Source organism: Bufo bufo, chromosome 2 (assembly GCF_905171765.1).
Source record: "Bufo bufo chromosome 2, aBufBuf1.1, whole genome shotgun sequence".
In the NCBI taxonomy this organism is placed as follows: Eukaryota; Metazoa; Chordata; class Amphibia; order Anura; family Bufonidae; genus Bufo; species Bufo bufo.
Genome location: NC_053390.1, coordinates 338,761,754 through 338,781,664, shown reverse-complemented (window position 1 = coordinate 338,781,664; position 19,911 = coordinate 338,761,754). Strand labels below are relative to the sequence as shown.

The 19,911-nt window shown below is 41.1% G+C and overlaps 1 long non-coding RNA gene across 1 annotated transcript in view; it reads right to left on the bottom strand.

Annotated features, from left to right (window-relative positions):
* LOC120991499 overlaps window positions 1-11,494 on the bottom strand; it is a 29,854-nt gene extending 18,360 nt beyond the window's left edge. The window contains exon 1 of the long non-coding RNA XR_005776692.1: window positions 11,484-11,494. This is a non-coding gene — a long non-coding RNA (uncharacterized LOC120991499). The remainder of the gene's footprint in view (window positions 1-11,483) is intronic.
* Window positions 11,495-19,911: the final 8,417 nt, after the last annotated feature.

Here is a 19,911-nt window from a genome sequence, read left to right as displayed (position 1 = left end):
AAAGTCTGCGTATGTCGAGGACGACATTACATTTTGTGGGGGAGAGTGTAAGAGATGTCAAAAATAGGCACCCAATAAGAATAAACTAATATCTTTATAATGTCTAGCTTCAACAGTCCACAAGTATGACTGTATTATATTAAATTCATGACATTGCTATTAACCACCAGTAGATGGCAGCAGAGAGAAAGCTTGAATAGCAGAGCTACAAACAGCAAAGGGGAACTGAATAACGCAGATCTTGGTTTATGGGAGGACAGGATTTACTGCTATATTTCCTGTATCCCCATACTGAAGGTTATGTGTTTGTTCATTCCAGGTAAGGGAACACAAATTCAGAGCCATAAATAGGCTAAAATGATGTAAAACACATTCCTATAATCAGCCAAGGCTGCTGTGATGCAGTGTGAGTATATAAAATATGCACAAGTGCTAGTGAAGTACAATGAGGTTTCACATGGTACTAATATGTAGTGACTATGATTACTATAGAAGCTGAAGTCACTCTATGATATTATACTGCACTATTGGTTTACTGTGATGCAGATTAAAGAATCCAAGAGCAACTCTCATGTTAATGGTTTAATATCTTATATAGGAAAGTTATACCTGTTATTGAGAATGTATTATTGAATATAGAGATGTGTATTAATGTGGGAGGACAGGATTTACTGCTACATTTCCTGTATCCCCATACTGAAGGTTATGTGTTTGTTCATTCCAGCCCGCACCCTTCGCACATTGGAATTATTGACCATACTTTCAGCATATGTGCAACACCACCTCTACCGGCCTTAACATACTGGTGCTCTTGGCATCACCGCTGGTCATTTTACATAAGCAACCCTAAGCTGTCAATCACATAGGAGGATATTTGAACCATCTCTAATAGAAATGCATCATACTGTAGTACTGTACTATTGCACTCCATTGGCTATTCCCCTCCAAAAGGCAATACTTTCCACAAACAACTTGCTGTCTCTAGGCCTCCTCCGCTTTATGTATCACTGTTGAAGGCTACTAGAGAGGTCAGTGTTTTTTCCTATAGTGTGCAAGCACAACCACTATTGACGAATTGCAGGGTGGTCATAACTAGTGATGAGCGGCAGGGGCTATATTAGAAATTGCGATATTTCACAAATATTTTGTAGAATATTCGTCATATATTTGCAAATTTCGAGAATTCGAGATTATTTTCTTGAATTCGAAAAATCAGCAATGTAAAAATCGCGTAATGCGAATTCGTAATGCGAAATACAGGTGTGGGTCACTTTGGCTACATTTTTCAAGCTGGTATAAGTTTCCTGAGACTGGAGAAAATGGTTGGCAAGGCAGAACATTAGAATAGCTTTATATGCAGATAGAGTCAAGTGCTCCAATATATATTGCGCTAATCGGCAGTGATTAGAATATTTTTTCGCACTACGTGCAACTTCACATTTTAGCAGGTCTGACTACAGATTACTGATTGGTGCACTAAGTATGGTTGTGAACTTGACATTGCTTCCTTCTCATTTGCCCACAAGCAAGAAGCAGAGAGGAATCATGTTTTCGGATGGAAAAAAAATGGCGAATATTCGATATAACGAATATATAGCACTATATTCAAAATATTCGCGAATTCTCGAAGTGGCGATATTCGCAATAAAAATTTGTTATTCGAATATTCGTGCTCAACACTAGTCATAACCATGGAAGCGAGAAGTGTATAATGTGATGCATTATGATGCATTATGGATAATAAAAATGCATTAGTAAGTGCCTTGTATTAACTTTCTCTATATGATAAATGCTTCTTGCTGAAGTGAGACAACCCTTTTAACATCTCCATTGAAATGGCCCTAGATTCTACTAGCAAATACCCCTTGATTAGTCACAAATTAATCAATCACTGTGGAAACTTAAAATTATCCTTTCTTCCCTCAACCTTAGAGATACATGGAGAACACCTCTTTCCTCTCAAAAGGACTGCACTTTTTTTTTCTAAAACAGACACCATATATATTACTATCTGTTTATACCCTACCTCACAATCTATTCTACACTGCGTGCAGAATTATTAGGCAAATGAGTATTTTGACTACATCATCCTCTTTATGTATGTTGTCTTACTCCAAGCTGTATAGGCTCGAAAGCCTACTACCAATTAAGCATATTAGGTGATGTGCATCTCTGTAATGAGAAGGGGTGTGGTCTAATGACATCAACACCCTATATTAGGTGTGCATAATTATTAGGCAACTTCCTTTCCTTTGGCAAAATGGGTCAAAAGAAGGACTTGACAGGCTCAGAAAAGTCAAAAATAGTGAGATATCTTGCAGAGGGATGCAGCACTCTTAAAATTGCAAAGCTTCTGAAGCATGATCATCGAACAATCAAGCGTTTCATTCAAAATAGTCAACAGGGTCGCAAGAAGCGTGTGGAAAAACCAAGGCGCAAAATAACTGCCCATGAACTGAGAAAAGTCAAGCGTGCAGCTGCCAAGATGCCACTTGCCACCAGTTTGGCCATATTTCAGAGCTGCAACATCACTGGAGTGCCCAAAAGCACAAGGTGTGCAATACTCAGAGACATGGCCAAGGTAAGAAAGGCTGAAAGACGACCACCACTGAACAAGACACACAAGCTGAAATGTCAAGACTGGGCCAAGAAATATCTCAAGACTGATTTTTCTAAGGTTTTATGGACTGATGAAATGAGAGTGAGTCTTGATGGGCCAGATGGATGGGCCCGTGGCTGGATTGGTAAAGGGCAGAGAGCTCCAGTCCGACTCAGACGCCAGCAAGGTGGAGGTGGAGTACTGGTTTGGGCTGGTATCATCAAAGATGAGCTTGTGGGGCCTTTTCGGGTTGAGGATGGAGTCAAGCTCAACTCCCAGTCCTACTGCCAGTTTCTGGAAGACACCTTCTTCAAGCAGTGGTACAGGAAGAAGTCTGCATCCTTCAAGAAAAACATGATTTTCATGCAGGACAATGCTCCATCACACGCGTCCAAGTACTCCACAGCGTGGCTGGCAAGAAAGGGTATAAAAGAAGAAAATCTAATGACATGGCCTCCTTGTTCACCTGATCTGAACCCCATTGAGAACCTGTGGTCCATCATTAAATGTGAGATTTACAAGGAGGGAAAACAGTACACCTCTCTGAACAGTGTCTGGGAGGCTGTGGTTGCTGCTGCACGCAATGTTGATGGTGAACAGATCAAAACACTGACAGAATCCATGGATGGCAGGCTTTTGAGTGTCCTTGCAAAGAAAGGTGGCTATATTGGTCACTAATTTGTTTTTGTTTTGTTTTTGAATGTCAGAAATGTATATTTGTGAATGTTGAGATGTTATATTGGTTTCCCTGGTAAAAATAAATAATTGAAATGGGTATATATTTGTTTTTTGTTACGTTGCCTAATAATTATGCACAGTAATAGTCACCTGCACACACAGATATCCCCCTAAAATAGCTAAAACTAAAAACAAACTAAAAACTACTTCCAAAAATATTCAGCTTTGATATTAATGAGTTTTTTGGGTTCATTGAGAACATGGTTGTTGTTCAATAATAAAATTAATCCTCAAAAATACAACTTGCCTAATAATTCTGCACTCCCTGTATATCAGAATTTGAACTAGACATGATCTAAATTTCGGACCAAGCTCCTACCTCCTTTGTTTTTCACCTTAGCTCCTGCGGTATGCCAGACCAAACAGGGGAATTATACGTGAGGTCACGGTGTGAGCAATAGGTGGGCGGAGGTAAATACAGTTCTGGTTACTTACGGTTACGTCGTCCCTGGGCAGGCTCGCATGAGTGAAGAGGAGAACGGCACAGGAATTCTCTGGGGCACACTTTGGTGTAAGAGACACAGGCCAGATGGTGGTTCGAGGTGCCCTTGATGGTCTGTATTAATGTGCCTATGGCAAGGACCCTTGTAGTCGTGACGCCAGTACCTTTTGTATGGAGGTACAACCATTTACTTAGTGTTAATTGAGGAACTTGAGATTGAGACAAGAAGGATGAAATCCAGGGTTGAACTTTACTGAAGATAAATCCTGGTAACAGTACATCCAAGTAATAACAGTTTCTTGGTACAGCCAGATATTAAATGCAGTCTCTCATGCATATGGGGGAAAGGAAAATGCAAGTCCTAGGTCTGAGCTAATCTATATATACACTGCTCAAAAAAATAAAGGGAACACTTAAACAACACAATGTAACTCCAAGTCAATCACACTTCTGTGAAATCAAACTGTCCACTTAGGAAGCAACACTGAGTGACAATCAATTTCACATGCTGTTGTGCAAATGGGATAGACAACAGGTGGAAATTATAGGCAATTAGCAAGACACCCCCAATAAAGGAGTGGTTCTGCAGGTGGTGAACACAGACCATTTCTCAGTTCCTATGCTTCCTGGCTGATGTTTTGGTCACTTTTAAATGCTGGCGGTGCTTTCACTCTACTGGTAGCATGAGACGGAGTCTACAACCCACACAAGTGGCTCAGGTAGTGCAGCTTATCCAGGATGGCACATCAATGCGAGCTGTGCCAAGAAGGTTTGCTGTGTCTGTCAGCGTAGTGTCCAGAGCATGGAGGCGCTACCAGGAGACAGGCCAGTACATCAGGAGATGTGGAGGAGGCCGTAGGAGGGCAACAACCCAGCAGCAGGACCGCTACCTCCGCCTTTGTGCAAGGAGGAACAGGAGGAGCACTGCCAGAGCCCTGCAAAATGACCTCCAGCAGGCCACAAATGTGCATGTGTCTGCTCAAACGGTCAGAAACAGACTCCATGAGGGTGATATGAGGGCCCGACGTCCACAGGTGCGGGTTGTACTTACAGCCCAACACCGTGCAGGACGTTTGGCATTTGCCAGAGAACACCAAGATTGGCAAATTCGCCACTGGCGCCCTGTGCTCTTCACAGATGAAAGCAGGTTCACACTGAGCACATGTGACAGACGTGACAGAGTCTGGAGACACCGTGGAGAACGTTCTGCTGCCTGCAACATCCTCCAGCATGACCGGTTTGGCATTGGGTCAGTAATGGTGTGGGGTGGCATTTCTTTGGAGGGCCGCACAGCCCTCCATGTGCTCGCCAGAGGTAGCCTGACTGCCATTAGGTACCGAGATGAGATCCTCAAACCCCTTGTGAGACCATATGCTGGTGCGGTTGGCCCTGGGTTCCTCCTAATGCAAGACAATGCTAGACCTCATGTGGCTGGAGTGTGTCAGCAGTTCCTGCAAGATGAAGGCATTGATGCTATGGACTGGCCCGCCCGTTCCCCAGACCTGAATCCAATTGAGCACATCTGGGACATCATGTCTCGCTCTATCCACCAACGTCACGTTGCACCACAGACTGTCCAGGAGTTGGCAGATGCTTTAGTCCAGGTCTGGGAGAAGATCCCTCAGGAGACCGTCTGCCAACTCATCAGGAGCATGCACAGGCGTTGTAGGGAGGTCATACAGGCACGTGGAGGCCACACACACTACTGAGCCTCATTTTGACTTGTTTTAAGGACATTACATCAAAGTTGGATCAGCCTGTAGTGTGTTTTTCCACTTTAATTTTGAGTGTGACTCCAAATCCAGACCTCCATGGGTTGAAAAATTTGATTTACATTTTTGATTTTTTTTGTGATTTTGTTGTCAGCACATTCAACTATGTAAAGAACAAAGTATTTCAGAAGAATATTTAATTAACTCAGATCTAGGATGTGTTATTTTTGTGTTCCCTTTATTTTTTTGAGCAGTGTATATATATATATATATATATATATATATATATATACAAGTGTAGTACACCCTAACTAGGCCTGTGGAATCACATTGTGACATGGGAGAATATGACATGAGATGAAGTACAAAATGCAGGCATATTACATGACATTAAAACATAATAAAAACAGGTTTGCGGTTCCCACGGTCACGTAGTGGGACACCGCACTACCACCCTAGGAGAGTGTATACATGAAATGAATAATGAAATGATTTTTCCAAGATTCTAAACTCAAACCTTTCATCTGGAAGACTTTCTTTCCGAATAATGACAGACCAGATGTCTACCCCCTCCCCCTGTTATTTGGGAATCACATGAAGTGGTTATGAGAGGTACTTTTAGTATCTCTTCCACTGTGAAAAAAAACTATGAGAAAAGCATCTCAACTTCCTTCTATCCCAAATTTATAATATAGAAAATCTATGCAATCACTCTAAAGCACTTTCCGCCCAAGAGGATCTCTACTCTCTTGGAACTCAATTGAGAAACTTGTTAAACCACACATCTGCAAAGGCCTTTCTCATCTGTAAATTTAAGCATTATTTACATCTTTCTTGATCAAAAAACATACGGAGAAAACTTTTATTCATGCTATCAAACACTGCTCAAGCACTAAACTCCCCTCAGAGATAAAAGCGATCTCCAAAGAGTTCTGATCCTATTAAAACTCACTTGTTTTCATCACCATAATCTCCAATGATGGCAATGCTTTGTTCAAGCTACTGCTCTATTTCTTCACTTAAAGCTAACCTTTCACCTGGATTTCACTTAATAAACTATTACCAGTACCTTATAGATTATCCTCATTCTGTTTCAATGCATTCTTGTGCCGCTTTCCTGGGATGTATATTCATGAAAAAAACAACTTATAAAGTCCTCGTCTCCAGCTCCTGAAGTCACGCTAGAAGTCAAGGGGGTAGCCCTTCCCTCACTCCGGGCTGTAACTCCCCTGCCCTAACCCCTCCTCTAAGTAGTGTAATTGACACCCGGCTCAGTCGCCGGGACCACGCTTGTACAGGCGGCGCATGCGCCGTCGGACTCAAGCGCGATCCTGTAACTGAATCGCGCGTGAGGAAGAGAAGACAGGCAGGCATCGGGGACGGCGCATGCGCGATTCAGTTACAGGATCGCGCTTGAGTCCGCGCGATAGACGGGATCGCGCTGCTACTGAAACCGATGGCGCATGCGCCGCCTGTACAAGCGCGGGTGTCAGTTACACTACTTAGAGGAGGGGTTAGGGCAGGGGAGTTACAGCCCGGAGTGAGGGAAGGGCTACCCCCTTGACTTCTAGCGTGACTTCAGGAGCTGGAGACAAGGACTTTATAAGTCGTTTTTTTTCATGAATATACATCCCAGGAAAGCGGCACAAGAATGCATTGAAACAGAATGAGGATAATCTATAAGGTACTGGTAATAGTTTATTAAGTGAAATCCAGGTGAAAGGTTCGCTTTAATATAGATGAGTGGGCAAAGACTGTGCCACTAGAGTCGACCATGTTTTGTCAGACTTAGTGGGACCTGAGAAAATGGGATTTGTGCTCATAAGAGAGGGTGCATTTAACACTACTAGACTAATCCATGCTATCTACTATGCTAATGAACACAACCTTCCTGTTATGCTATTAGGTACAGATGCAGAAAAAAATATATGTTCAATCGAATAAATTGACATTATATGGATGCCACACAACTGAAATTTCCATTTTACCCCAGCTCTCATTAGAGCGGTCAAATCTCTCTATTCATCCCCATCTGCCCGCATCAAGGTCAATGGCACTTTGTGAGTTTGTCAGACTTGTTTCATCTCATGAATGGAAAGGAAAAATGCACCTAAAACATTTTTGCCACAGCTCCGCCTCCTTTATGTCCTGCAAACAGTTCTATTAAATTACCTAAATCCTTTTTCTCCATAAAACCAGCTAGCATATACTTATTTGACCCAAAAGAAACAACGAAGAGTTTTTGCACACCCAGATCTTTACCAATACTATCGCTCAAACCTGCTCTCCTGCTGGTTAAATTTAATCTCCGAGCTGTTGATTTCTCTTTTTTAGAGAGACCCTATGAAGATTGCTCAGTTGTGGGCAAATGTAGACCAACTTTTTTGCTTGGAGAAGCTTTATGGCTGAGAGACAAACTCTAGACATAAGATCCTGAAAACTTTGGGTCCCTGGATGACTTATAAGTACTAGCTGTCGCGCTTGCTCACCCACTCTCATGGGCAACATTTTATTACATGGTTCTTAACTTTAATTTGTCTTCCCTTAGACAGTTTTATTTGGCAATGGTTCCTTTGTGGGTTTTTTGTCCTAGGCATAATCATGGAACTGCAGTCCAGCTGTTCCAGCGTCCACCTACATGAAAAAATGCTCTGATTTACTGCTATACCACATAATCCATTTATGCTGGGTAAACACTCTTATGGTGCACAATTTATCGGCTAGACTTCTACTTTCTTTTTTGTATTGTTTTTACTTGGTAAAAACATAATAAAAACAGATTTCTTAAGAAGACCTCTAAAATAAACCAAGTTAAAAATTAAAACAATATGAAAAATTACTTGAAACCAGTAAGCAAAAAAAAAAAGGAACCAAAAATACACAAATAAAAAATGTTTTCAAAAATATATTAATGATGAGAGATATAGAAATACCATATATACAGTGGATATAAAAAGTCTACACACCCCTGTTAAAATGTCAGGTTTCTGTGATGTAAAAAAATGAGACAAAGATAAATCACCACCTAATATAAGTCCTTAATGTGACCTATAAATTGTACCACTCAATTGAAAAACAAACTGAAATCTTTTAGGTGGAGGGAAGAAAACAAAACATAAAAAATAATAATGTGGTTGCATAAGTGTGCACACCCTCTTATAACTGGGGATGTAGCTGTGTTCAGAATTAAGCAATCACATTCAAAATCATGTTAAATATGAGTCAGCATACACCTGTCATCATTTAAAGTGCCTCTGATTAACCCCAAATAAAGTTCAGCTGCTCTAGTTGGTCTTTCCTGAAATTTTCTTAGTCGCATCCCACAGCAAAAGCCATGGTCCACAGAGAGCTTCCAAAGCATCAAAGGGATCTCATTGTTAAAAGGTATCAGTCAGGAGAAGAGTACAAAAGAATTTCCAAGGCACTAGATTTACCATGGAACACAGTGAAGACAGTCATCATCAAGTGAAGAAAATATGGCACAACAGTGACATTACCAAGAACTGGATGTGCCTCCAAAATTGATGAAAATACGAGAAGAAAACTGGTCTGGGAGGTGACCAAAAGGCCTACAGCAACATTAAAGGAGCAGCAGGAATATCTGTCAAGTACTGGCTGTGTGGTACATGTGACAACAATCTCCCGTATTCTTCATATGTCTTGGCTATGGGGTAGAGTGGCAAGACGAAAGCCTTTTCTTATGAAGAAAAACATCCAAGCCAGGCTACATTTTGCAAAAACACATCTGAAGTCTCCCAAAAGCATGTGGGAAAAGGTGTTATGGTCTGATGAAACCAAGGTTGAACTTTTGGGCCATAATTCCAAAAGATATGTTTGGCGCAAAAACAACACTGCACATCACCAAAAGAACACCATACCCACAGTGAAGCATGGTGGTGGCAGCATCATGCTATGGGGCTGTTTTTCTTCAGCTGGAACTGGGGCCTTAGTTAAGCTAGAGGGAATTTATGAACAGTTCCAAATACCAGTCAATATTGGCACAAAACCTTCAGGCTTCTGCTAGAAAGCTGAACATGAAGAAGAACTTCATCTTTCAGCATGACAACGACCCAAAGCATACATTTAAATCAACAAAGGAATGGCTTCACCAGAAGAAGATTAAAGTTTTGGAATGGCCCAGCCTGAGCCCAGACCTGAATCCGTTTGAAAATCTGTGTGGTGATCTGAAGGAGGCTGTGCACAGGAGATGCCCTCGCAATCTGACAGATTTGGAGTGTTTTTGCAAAGAAGAGTGGGCAAATCTTGCCCAGTCAAAATGTGCCATGCTGATAGACTCATACCCAAAAAGACTGAGTGCTGTAAAAAAACAAAAGGTGCTTCAACAAAGTATTAGTTTATGGGTGTGCACACTTATGCAACCATATTATTTTATTTTTATATTTTTTCTTCCCTGTACCTAAAAGATTTGTTTGTTTTTCAATTGAGTTGTACAGTTTATAGGTCACATTAAAGGTGGAAAAAGTTCTGAAATTATTTATCTTTGTCTCATTTTTTTACATCACAGAAACCTGACATTTTAACAGGGGTGTGTAGACTTTTTATATCCACTGTACGTGATATAATTATACTAAAATAAAATAGAAATTTAATGAACAGCTACAAATCCCCTTTTAATAAAGACAAATATGCATAGACACAAAAATACATTGTCAAAAGTATTCACTGGGAGGCCAGTATCCAGCACACAAAATCATGCTGTAGTGCTGTCTCCGGAGCTCACATAATACACTAGAGCTCACTAGGGCAATGAAAAAACTCAAACTGCACACAACAGATCATGTTTATTTATATCCGTCATTCATTAACTTCAAAGTTTAAAAAAAAAAAAACTGAAAGATCCTTTTGGCCATGTTCTCTTTATTTTGGATGGGAAAAAAAGTCCTGCCTGCAGACAAGACTTTTTCTCCCGCCCAAAAATAATGGGAACATTATGAAACTGAGTCATTTCCACAGGAAAAGTGTGTACGTACCTTAAAACACTGTTTTGTTGCTAGTTATTGTTTTATTACGAAATAAATGGTATCAATGTCTCAGTGAGATATAACTTCCTTTGCTTAAAATAGAATGCTTGCTGTTGGATCTCCCATGGTATGAAATGGTCCACGTTTCTATTTTAAGAGGTGGACAGTGCCTTGGGCCACCAGTTAAATTCATTTTGGGAGGGGGGCACTGAAAAGTTACATGCAAATATTATCTGTTTATTCAGCTTGTTAAATAATCTACCCAGTTTTTATATGAACACAGGCTAGTTCAGATGATGCATGGTGTCTATACAGTGCATTCTGAAAGTCTGAGGCCTTGTGCTAATTTTTTTTTTAAAAAGTTACATTATTTCCGCATCATTCTCCACTCAATACCCCATAATGACAAAGTGAAAACAGGATTTTAGAAATTTTTGCTAATTTATTGAGATGGAAAAACATAAATCTTGCATTGAAATAAGTATTCAGATCCTTTACTTAGTACTTCGTTTAAGCACCTTTGGTAGTGATTAGAGCCTCCATCCTTCTTGGGTATGATGCCACAACACACAGTTTGCATACCTAGACTTAGGGCTTTTGTGGCATTCTTTTCTACAGATCCTCTCGAGCTCTTTCAAATTAGATGGGAACAGTTTTCAGGTCTATCCAGAGATGTTTGGTTTCAATTTAGGGCTCAGGCTGGGCCACACAAGGACATTCACATAATTTTCCCTAAGCCTGTCCTGTGTTGTCTTGGCTGTAAGCTTAGGGTCATTGTCTTGTTGGCAAGTAAACTGTTGGCTGAGTCTGAGGTCCAGAGCACTCTGGGTCAGGTTTTCATTAAGAATATCTCTATACTTTTTCCACTCAGCTTTCCTTCAACTCTGACCAATCTCTCTGTCCCAGCCACTGAAAAACACCTCCGCAGCATGATGCTGCCATCACATGCTTTACTGTAAGGATGGTATTTGGCAGGTGATTAGCAGTGTCTGGTTTCCTCCAAACATGACACTTACTGTATAATTGAGGCCAAAAAGTTCAATCTTGGTTTCATCAGACCAGAGAATCTTGTTTCTCACAGTCTGAGAATCCTTTAGGTGTTTGCAAACTTTAATGTGTTTTTTACTGAGGAGAGGCATCTTTCTGGCCACTCTTTCATAAAGCCCAGATTCAGGGGCGTAGCTAGAACTGACTGGGCCCCACAGCAAATTTACCACATATTGATGACCTATCCTGATGACAGGTCATCAATAGTAAAATAGTAAAAAAAAAGTTTTTTTTATATCTGGATATGAGTAGTAGTGCTCTAATTTTTTATATATATATATATATATATATATATATATATATATATATATATATATATATACAGGGTGGGCCATTTATATGGATACACCTTAATAAAATGGGAATGGTTGGTGATATTAACTTCCTGTTTGTGGCACATTAGTATATGTGAGGGGGGAAACTTTTCAAGATGGGTGGTGACCATGGCGGCCATTTTGAAGTCGGACATTTTGAATCCAACTTTTGTTTTTTCAATAGAAAGAGGGTCATGTGACACATCAAACTTATTGGGAATTTCACACGAAAAACAATGGTGTGCTTGGTTTTAACGGAACTTTATTCTTTCATTAGATATTTACAAGTTTCTCTTTGTTTACAGCCATTGACATGTCGCCGAGGTTAACACGTGAGGAGCGGATAGAAATTGTGTTGATGTCTGGTGAACGCAGTAACCGGGTCATTGCAGCAGATTTCAATGCAAGACACCCTACGAGACCACCCATCTCCCATGCTACAGTTAGCAAACTGCTTGCTAAGTTTCATGAAACTGGTTCAGTGTTGGATTTGCCAAAATGTGGACGCATGAAATCTGTCTCTAATGAAGAAACATCAGTGGCTGTTCTAGCTTCATTCAGCAAGAGCCCACAGCGTAGCACTCACCGCATGTCACTGGAGAGTGGCATTAGTCGAACATCCCTTCGGCGGATATTAGCTACTCACAAATGGCACCCTTACAAACTCCAGCTACTGCAGCATCTCAACGAGGATGACCCAGATCGGCGCACTGAATTTGCAGAATGGGCAAAAAAAAAATTGGAACAGGACCCTCAGTTTACGCAGAAGATTTTGTTCAGTGATGAGGCAAACTTTTATGTGAATGGTGAAGTTAACAAACAAAACCACCGCTATTGGTCTGACACTAACCCACATTGGATAGATCCCTCCAAGACTGTTGGAACAAAAAAATTTATGGTATGGTGTGGTATATGGGGTACAAAGATAGTGGGGCCATTCTTCATCAATGGAAACCTCAAGGCCACTGGATATGCGAAATTGCTACATGATGATGTGTTTCCTTCTTTATGCACTGAAGCTGGCACGTTCCCTGAGTTTTTCCAGCAAGATGGTGCACCACCACATTATGGGTGTCAGGTCCGAGCATTCCTAGATGAACAGTTTCCTGGAAAGTGGATTGGTCGTCGTGGGCCAGTTGAATGGCCCCCAAGGTCTCCCGATCTGACCCCCTTAGACTTTTATCTTTGGGGTCATCTGAAGGCAATTGTCTATGCTGTGAAGATACGAGATGTGCAGCACCTGAAACTACGGATACTGGAAGCCTGTGCTAGCATTTCTCCTGCAGTGTTGCTATCAGTGTGTGAAGAGTGGGAGAAGAGGGTTGCATTGACAATCCAACACAATGGGCAGCACATTGAACACATTTTATAAGTGGTCAGAAACTTGTAAATAACTCATGAAAGAATAAGGTTACGTTAAAACCAAGCACACCATTGTTTTTCTTGTGAAATTCCCAATAAGTTTGATGTGTCACATGACCCTCTTCCTATTGAAAAAACAAAAGTTGGATTCAAAATGGCCGACTTCAAAATGGCCGCCAAGGTCACCACCCATCTTGAAAAGTTTCCCCCCCTCACATATAGTAATATGCCACAAACAGGAAGTTAATATCACCAACCATTCCCATTTTATTAAGGTGTATCCATATAAATGGCCCACCCTGTGTATATACACTCACCTAAAGAATTATTAGGAACACCATACTAATACAGCGTTGGACCCCCTTTTGCCTTCAGAACTCCCCTAATTCTACGTGGCATTGATTCAACAAGGTGCTGATAGCATTCTTTAGAATTGTTGGCCCATATTGATAGGATAGCATCTTGCAGTTGATGGAGATTTGAGGGATGCACATCCAGGGCACGAAGTTCCCGTTCCACCACATCCCAAAGATGCTCTATTGGGTTGAGATCTGGTGACTGTGGGGGCCATTTTAGTACAGTGAACTCATTGTCATGTTCAAGAAACCAATTTGAAATGATTCGAGCTTTGTGACATGGTGCATTATCCTGCTGGAAGTAGCCATCAGAGGATGGATACATGTTCTCATTCTGTTTACGCCAAATTCGGACTCTACCATTTGAATGTCTCAACAGAAATCGAGACTCATCAGACCAGGCAACATTTTTCCAGTCTTCAACAGTCCAATTTTGGTGAGCTCGTGCAAATTGTAGCCTCTTTTTCCTATTTGTAGTGGAGATGAGTGGCACCCGGTGGAGTCTTCTGCTGTTGTAGCCCATCCGCCTCAAGGTTGTGCGTGTTGTGGCTTCACAAATGCTTTGCTGCATACCTCGGTTGTAACGAGTGATTATTTCAGTCAACGTTGCTCTTCTATCAGCTTGAATCAGTCGGCCCATTCTCCTCTGACCTCTAGCATCCACAAGGCATTTTTGCCCACAGGACTGCCGCATACTGGATGTTTTTCCCTTTTCACACCATTCTTTGTAAACCCTAGAAATGGTTGTGCGTGAAAATCCCAGTAACTGAGCAGTTTGTAAAATACTCAGACCGGCCCGTCTGGCACCAACAACCATGTCACGCTCAAAATTGCTTAAATCACCTTTCTTTCCCATTCTGACATTCAGTTTGGAGTTCAGGAGATTGTCTTGACCAGGACCACACCCCTAAATGCATTGAAGCAACTACCATGTGATTGGTTGACTAGATAATTGCATTAATGAGAAATAGAACAGGTGTTCCTAATAATTCTTTAGGTGAGTGTATATATACAGTGCTGCCCATAATTATTCATACCCCTGGCATATTTTGACTTAAAGTTACTTTTATTCAACCAGCAAATAATTTTTTAACGGGAAATGACATAGGTGTCTCCCAAAAGATAATAAGACGATGTACAAGAGGCATTATTGTGGGGAAAAAAAACATTTCTCAGCTTTTATTTACATTTGAGCAAAAAATACAAGATGTTCCACACTGTGGAACATCTCAAAGGACGTGGTCGGAAGCCAAAAGTGACACCTGTGCTGGCCAGGAGGATAATTAGAGACTTGAAAAAGAATCCAAGGATTACCACCAAGGCCATCCTGGTGAACCTGGGCTCTGCTGGTGGCAATGTCTCAAGGCAGACAATCCAATGGACACTGCACAATGCAGACCAAGGAGGACGCCACTAATCCAGATAAGGGACACAAAAGCTCGCTTGGCCTTTGCAAAAGCTCATCTGGACGAAGAAGACTTCTGGTCTTCTGTGTTATGGTCAGATGAAACAAAAATTGAATTGTTTGGTCACAATGATGTTTCCTTCATTTGGCGTAAAAAGGAGAAGCCTTCAACCCAAAGAACACCATCCCCACTGTCAAACATGGTGGTGGGAACCTAATGCTTTGGGGGGGGGGGGGGGGGGGGTTCAGCCAATAGACCAGGGAACCTAATCACAGTAAACGGCATCATGAAAAAAGAGCAATACATGAGGATTCTCAACGACAACATCAGGCAGTCTGCAGAGGAACTTGGACTTGGGCACCAGTGGACATTTCAGCATCACAATGACCCAAAACACACAGCAAAAGTGGTGAAGAAATGGTTAGCAGACAACAACATTAACGTTTTGGAGTGGCCCAGCCAGAGTCCAGACTTGAATCCAATTGAGAATCTGTGGAGGGTGCTAAAGATCAGGGTGATGGCAAGAAGACCCTCCAACCTGAAAGATTTGGAGCTCATTGCTAAAGATGAATCGGCAAAAATACCTGTGGAGACATGCAAAAAGCTGGTCTGCAATTATAGGAAGCGTTTGATTGCTGTAATAGCCAATAAAGGCTTTTCTATAGATTATTGAGAAGGGTATGAATAATTTTGGACTGGACACTTTTTGCTCAAATGTAAATAAAAGCTGCAAAAAAAATTTCCCCACAATAATGGCTTTTGTGCATCGTCGTATTATCTTTTGGGAGACACCTATGTAATTTCAGGTCAAAAAATTACTTGCTGGTTGAATAAAAGTAACTTTAAGTCAAAATTTGCCAGGGGTATGAATAATTATGGGGAGCACTGTATATATATATATACATACTACTACCCATATCCAGATATCTCCTATATACACAATAAGCAGATGTTGACATAGATACACAAACACTCACATACTAACACACACATGCACAAACAGATATATACATACACACACAGATATACAGTTGCAAGAAAAAGTATGTGAACCCTTTGGAATTATATGGATTTCTACACAAATTGGTCATAAAATGTGATCTGATCTTCATCTAAGTCACAACAATAGACAATCACAGTCTGCTTAAACTAATAACACACAAATAATTAAATGTTACCATGTTTTTATTGAACACACCATGTGAATATTCACAGTGCAGGTGGAAAAAGTATGTGAACCCTTGGATTTAATAACTGGTTGAGCCTCCTTTGGCAGCAATAACTTCAACCAAACGTTTCCTGTAGTTGCAGATCAGACTTGCACAACAATGGTCAGGAGTAATTCTTGACCATTCCTCTTTACAGAACTGTTTCAGTTCAGCAATATTCTTGGTATGTCTGGTGTGATGTCGCTTTCTTGAGGTCATGCCACAGCATCTCAATCGGGTTGAGGTCAGGACTCTGACTGGGCCACTCCAGAAGTCGTATTTTCTTCTGTTTAAGCCATTCTGTTGTTTATTCACTTCTATGCTTTGGGTTGTTGTCCTGTTGCAACACTCATCTTCTGTTGAGCTTCAGCTGGTGGACAGATGGCCTTAAGTTCTCCTGCAAAATGTCTTGATAAACATGGGAATACATTTTTCCTTCGATGATAGCAATCCGTCCAGGCCCTGACGCAGCAAAGCAGCCCCAAACCATGATGCCCCCACCACCATACTTCACAGTTGGGATGAGGTTTTGATGTTGGTTTGCTATGCCTCTTTTTCTCCACACATAGGCCACACAAAGTTTTTTTTGCGGGTGTACGGGCCGTTTTTTTGTGGTCCGTATACGGAACCATTCATTTCAATGGTTCCGCAAAAAAAACGGAATGTGTTCCGTATACATTCCGTTTCCGTATTTCTGTTTTTCCGTTCCGTTGAAAGATAGAACATGTCCTATATTTGGCCACAAATCACGTTCCGTGGCTCCATTAAAGTCAATGGGTCCGCAAAAAAAAACGGAACACATACGGAAATGCATCCGTATGTCTTCTGTATCCGTTCCGTTTTTTCAGAACCATCTATTGAAAATGTTATGCCCAGCCCAATTTTTTCTATGTAATTACTGTATACTGTATATGCCATACGGAAAAACGGAACGGAAAAACGGAAAGGAAACGGAAACACAACGGAACTCAAAAACGGAACAACGGATCCGTGAAAAACGGACCGCTAAAAACTATAAAAGCCATACGTTCGTGTGAACTAGGCCATAGTGTTGTGTGTTTCTTCCAAACAACTCAACTTTGGTTTCATCTGTCCACAGAATGTTTTGCCAGTACTGCTGTGGAACATCCAGGTGCTCTTGTGCAAACTGTAAACGTGCAACAATGTTTTTTTTGGACAGCAGTGGCTTCCTCTGTGGTATCCGACCATGAAATCTATTCTTGTTTAGTGTTTTACGTATCGTAGATTTGCTAACAGGGATGTTAGCATATGCCAGAGACTTTTGTGAGTCTTTAGCTGACACTCTAGGATTCTTCTTCACCTCATTGAGCAGTCTGCGCTGTGCTCTTGCAGTCATCTTTAAAGTATGCCCACTCCTAGGGAGAGTAGCAGCAGTGCTGAACTTTGTGCTGATCCATTTATAGACAATTTGTCTTATCATGGACTGATACACAGCAAGGCTTTTGGAGATACTTTTATAACCCTTTCCAGCTTTATGCAAGTCAACAATTCTTAATCGTAGGTCTTCTGAGAGCTCTTTTGTGCGAGGCATCATTCACATTAGGCAATGCTTCTTGTGAAAAGCAAACCCAGAACTGGTGTGTGTTTTTTATAGGGCAGGGCAGCTGTAACCAACACCTCCAATCTCTTCTCATTGATTGGACTCCAGTTGGCTGATACCTCACTCCAATTAGCTCTTGGAGATGTCATTAGTCTAGGGGTTCACATACTTTTTCCACCTGCACTGTGAATGTTTACATGCTGTGTTCAATAAAAACATGGTATAATTTAATTTTTTGTGTGTTATTAGTTTAAACAGACTGTGATTGTCTATTGTTGTGACTTAGATGAAGATCAGATGACATTTTATGACCAATTTGTGCAGAAATCCATATAATTTCAAAGGGTTCACATACTTTTTCTTGCAACTGTATACACACACACAAACACATACATACACAGCTGCTTCCCCTGTAGTTACACCACTGCCCAGATTGGTGGAATGCTGCAGTGATGGTTGATTTTCTGGAATCTTCTCCCATCTGCACACAGGATCAGGATTTATGATCACCACTTTTACCAACAGCCTTTTTTTCCCGATTACTTACTTTGGTGGGGCAGCCAGCTCTAGTAACAGTCTTGGTTGTTCCAATGTCTCCCATTTAAGGATGATGGAGGACACTGTGTTCTTGGGAACTTTCAGTACAGCAGAAATTTTTTAGTACCCTTCTCCACACCTGTGTCTCCACACAATCATGTCTCTGAGGTCTACAGGCAGTTCTTTACTCCTCATGGCTTGGTTTTTGCTCTGATATGCTTATGTGAGACCTTATATAGACATCGCTGAATTTACCACAGGTGGATTCAATCAAGGTACAGACACTTCTCAAAGATGATCAAGAGAAATGGGAGGTTCCTATGGCAAAATTTCAACTGTTATAGCAAAGGGTCTGAATACTTATGTACATGCAAAATTTTAGTTTTTCCTTTTTAATAAATTTGCAAACATTTCTAAAATTCTGTTTTCATTTTCTTAAAAAGGAGGAATGAGTGCAGAATAATCGGAGAAAAATCGTTTTTTTTATGTTAGCACAAGGCCGCAACATAAAATGTGAAAAAAGTGAAAGGGCTTGAAGACTTTCCGAATACACTGTATGTACTGCAGTGCAGTCAGTCTACATATTCCACTTGTGCAAGGGCTGGAAGACTAGAGGCCCACCTTGCTCAGGGGCACACCAGGGGGTTAACCTGTTCCCCTCTGGGCCAGTCCAAGCCTGGTGGTGGAGGTATCTGTAAAGACAGGCTCATAGAATTTATTCGTGGCCTGTATACTTGTAGTATCAAGCTAATTATCAACTACATTATGGCTGTTCAAATTAATTCTTTAGTCTAAGCAGCCAGTCAAACACCACACAGTATATAGGACCCGCTTGGTCCCCACTAATTTGAGTAATGTGGGATTCTAGATGTAGACAACTTCCTGCATATTTGTCCAGACATCTCTCACCTACTAATTCCTCATGTTGTTCTAAGCATTTATGGCAGTCATCACCATCGAATGTTACGTCTTCTCTTATAGATAATAGAAAATACTTTTATTTCTTGTGCAAAGTAGCAGAATTTCCTCTCTAATCTTTCTAATCTTTACATATCAACTTACCCCTGCCCATTGCATGTATCTCTGTCTCAGATTCAGGAGCTAAGCACACATACTTCAATGGTGAGGAGAGACATATCTCTTCTTGAAAAAAGTTCAACATACATGATCATTGTTTTACCACTTCTAACAATAGTGGACAGGGCACTTGGAAGGCTCTCATTCAGGATATGTTCACACATGTTGGATATTCAGTCTGGATTTGAAGGTGGAAATTCTGCAGTATATTAGGCAACTGGCGCTGCGTAGCAGTGCACCCATTAAACTGAATAGGGTTACAGCACGGCTTGCAAGAATCACAGAAGATCCAACACCTCCAAGTCGCATTGCAACCCAATTCAGTTCTTAATTTAAAACTCCTTTATGCTCATCTGCATATCTGAAAGGCTTTCTTCCATTTCTGTAGTCAGGTAGCAACTCATCAAGCACCTGCATCACAGGATGCATTGCAATTAGTTCTGGTTCCACCCCTGCATAGAAAATAGTCCCTGCTTCTCTATGAGATCAGTACACCAGCACTGAGGGGAGGGGATAAGAACATTGAACTAATGGAGCGGAGCATGACAGTCCACCACTGAATGCATGAGA